Here is a 3,788-nt window from a genome sequence, read left to right as displayed (position 1 = left end):
AAAGAAAGAAAGAAAGAAAGAAAGAAAGAAAGAAAGAAAGAAAGAAAAGGAAAAGGACATGACTGTTCTTAGGTATGGTAGAGGAGAAAGTTTATTGCAGATAAAAGGGAGAGCATAGCCAGAGGCAAGGACATCTGGGAGGGTCCAGAGAGGACATGACCCTGATCTTATGAGGAGAGGGGGGATGAGAAAGGAGAAGGGAGGAGGGGAGCAGGTGCAGCTGCCAAGAGGGCAAAAGGTGAAAAATGGACTGGTAACTGAAATGGCTGGATTATATAGGGAAGAGTCGCTGGGGGAAGGGCAGCCCAACTCCTGGGCTGGAGAGTTTGGGGTAGAGAGCTGGGTATTCTTGGAGAGACTGAGGGATGCTGGGAGAACCTGGTGGCCAGGTCCGCTTTGATATGTTAAATACGCACCTCAAGCATCTGTTCCAGGATTTGAGACTGAACAGGATTCTTTCAGCTGTGTGAATAGCTTAAAACAGAAAGTCATAGACAGTGTCTGACCCAGCGATTTGGCTGTGAATGTTTGAGCTGCACACAGCCCAACCAACTAAGGAAACCTGGAAACTGTGACATCCTTTCAGCCTTGGATGACGTCCTCCTCACCACAGAAAAGGACCAGAAGGCACATGCCTGCAGTGCTAGCCTATTGTTAGATGTTCTCTGAGGTTCCTGTTATTGACAATTCTGCGCAACTTCTTCTGAAACCTCAGTTAGACAAATGATCCCTCCCAGCATCGAGGGCACTGCCGACACACCCCACTCATAGCCACATTTGTTCAGGAGCACAGAAATCTTGACCACATCCCTGTGCAAACACCCAGAATAATCATCGTGATGCTGTCCTGAAGGAGGTTGTGGAGAGCAGGCTGTCAGGCATCAGACTGGTTTTGAACTGACATAACTACAGATGGACAAGACGGGGCGGTTCCAGGTGATTTCGCTGGGTAGGAACCAGAGCAGACAGAACCAGCTGGAGACCGTGGGCTCAGGGAGCAGCTGTAGGGAGAGGCTGCCCGACAGTGAGGAGTTTCACATTTGCCACAGGCAAGTCAGCCACTGGTGGCGGTGCTGGCCCAAGCGCTGTGGTCAGTGTGCTCAGCTACTCAGCTGAGCTCCTGGAAGCTGGTGAAAGAGGAAACTTCATATAACGGGAGCTACACCATCTAGTCAAAAACAAGAGTACAGGTTGGATAACCTACACCCCAGAACATTGGAATTTCAGATGTTTTGTTTTCGGGTTTGGAGAATTTGCATAAATACAATGAGGTATTGGAGGCATGGGACTAGGGCCAAAATACAAAATTCATTTCTGCCCCCATATGTGCTTTAGTCAACATAAATCAAAGGCAATTGCATACATTGTAATAATTTTATGCTCAGGTAAATCCCAGCTGAGGAATTTTGTGCTTGTGGCTTCTTGTCACCATTCAGGAAATTTCACATTTTGCATTTCTGAAGCATAGATGACACTCCATTTGTAATTAAAAGCAAAACACAACAAAGAGTGACAGTGGGTTCCCCAGTCCTTCTCTCTACAAATTTGGGATACAAAGACATGTTAAGTTCTAAGGCTCTATCGAAGGCTTGCTGGGTTTAGCTGCTGCTGGGCAGGGTGGGTTTACTTATCCTGTGCGCAGGGCTGCGTGGAGCTAAAGTCGCTGGAATATTAGACAACTATACAAAGGAAGGGACTTTGACACTTTTGACAACCTAGATGAACGTTTAGGATATTATGGGGGTGAAATAAGCTTCAAAACAGCAAACACGTCAGGAGGCCACTCACACGAAGGGCTTAGAGCTGTCAAGTCTACAAACGCAGCAAGCAGAATAGGAGCTGCCAGGGCTGGCGACAGGGTGGAGTGGGGATTTGGTGTTTAATAAATCAGAGTTTCAGGTGTGCAAGATGAGGGAGTTCCACACATATGTGAGGATGCTATGAAAGTGTGACCATACCCCTTCTGAAACTGCATCACCAGCTGGGGACCAAGTGTTCAAACCCAGGAGCCTGTGGAGAATGTTTCATACCCAAACCAGGCCAGTAAAATTGCTGTGTGTCCATTAAAAATAAACACATAGTTTTGTTTGTTTATTTTTCCACGGAGGCCTGGGGGATGGAGAGGCAGCAGCGTGACTAGGACACTTGCTGCTCTTCTTCCAGGAGATCCCAAGATAGAGGTTCATGCTGAGTGACCCACAGCAGCCTGGAACCCCAGCTTTGGGAGATCCAGCGACCTTTCGGGGCTTCTGCAGCTGCCCCCACACACACACGGCATACCCGCACACAGCCACACACATACACATAAACAAAAAGAAAACTTGAAGGGGCTGAAGGGATGGCTGAGTGGTTCAGAGGAGAACTAGCTTCTTGTGGGGAATCTGGGTTCGATTTCCAAAACCTGCACGGCAGCTCACAACCATCTGTAACTCTAGTCCCAAGCTATCTGTGGCCTCTTCAGGCACCGCCCTCACGCAGTACACATATGTGTTGGCCAAACTCCCATATACATAAAAGTAATTTTATAAAATCCTTAAAGGAGAAAAGAGGCCCGGGCACCTCCACATCTACCCTAATCACTACATTATATTTCCCAGGAACTTTCAAGGCTGCTTTTTCTTCTCACCAGGAGCGCCCTCCCAGAAGCACCTGCTGAGAGTCGGCTGTGTCCTCCTGCCTGTCAAAACGCAAATTCTAGTCTAAAAAAACAAAAACAAAAACAAAAACAAAAACAAACAAAAAAAAAAACCTCTTTGCCAAGAGGTTGTCAGACAACCAACTGCATATAATTGAGCTTCTGAAAGAACATGCCCTCGGGTGAGTTTCAAAAAGAAATGCTACAAATTAAGATAATAGATGATTATGTAAAACATGAGTCAAAACTGTCGGAAGACCACAACCTCAGAAACGGCGCACTTGGCACGTGGGTCTACACAGCCCCATGGCTGCCCCCTGAGTTCCTGTTCTCCATCACTTTAACTAGACATTTGGCTGCCCTTAGAGGGCCCCGTACTTTATATTTCATTGCGCCATACGCCTGGATTTGCACAAAAGCTCATGAGAGGTAAAAACCCACCCAAGCAAACGGAGGGGCTGGGGACCAGGAGGCCCCGGGAGGAGGGTGCTTTTGACCAGTGAAACGGAGGATTTTCCCGGAGGGACCCTGAGTGTCTCTGAAAGGAACGTCAAGTTTAGTGATTGACGAGGACTCTGCCACCCACCTCTGCCATGCACACCTACCCAGAATGGCTCTCGCCACTTCTGCCCTCTCTGGGGGCTCTTTCTGGCCACTAGAGCCCACAAGGGCAAGAGAAGCCCAGACAATGACTTGTAAGCACTCACAGACAGTCCTTCCCCTTCTCCAGGGTCCCTTGGAATTCATGTACCCCTCAGCTCTGTGCAACAGCGCATGCTCTAAAAGCTGGCCGCTTCTGTTTTCTTAAGATCACCTCCCAAACAGACTACCTGCACAACCAGCTGCATCTCAGTTCCTGTTCCTGCACACTAAGGCTGAGACCCAACAAGCCCACATCCAAAGCTGCCTCTTCGGTCATCTTGGTTCCATTCTCTGATTCCTGTCAGACTTGGCTGAGCAGGGATCAAAGCTGCTCTCTAAAAGGAAGAGCCGGCTTTGGCAGCCTTCCCTTTGGGACAATCCAACTGTCCCTAAGACAGCCTAGCCTGGCCAGGATGCAATAAAGCTCTCTCTTTCCCAGAGCAGTAGCGGGGCACTGCTTTCATCAGGGGCTGGGATTCTAGCTTCCGCAACTTGTGCTGGCCAGCTATAG

This window comes from Psammomys obesus, unplaced genomic scaffold (genome assembly GCF_907164565.1).
Source record: "Psammomys obesus unplaced genomic scaffold, mPsaObe1.curated_primary_1811, whole genome shotgun sequence".
NCBI lineage: Eukaryota > Metazoa > Chordata > Mammalia > Rodentia > Muridae > Psammomys > Psammomys obesus.
Note: the sequence above shows the minus strand (reverse complement) of the source record.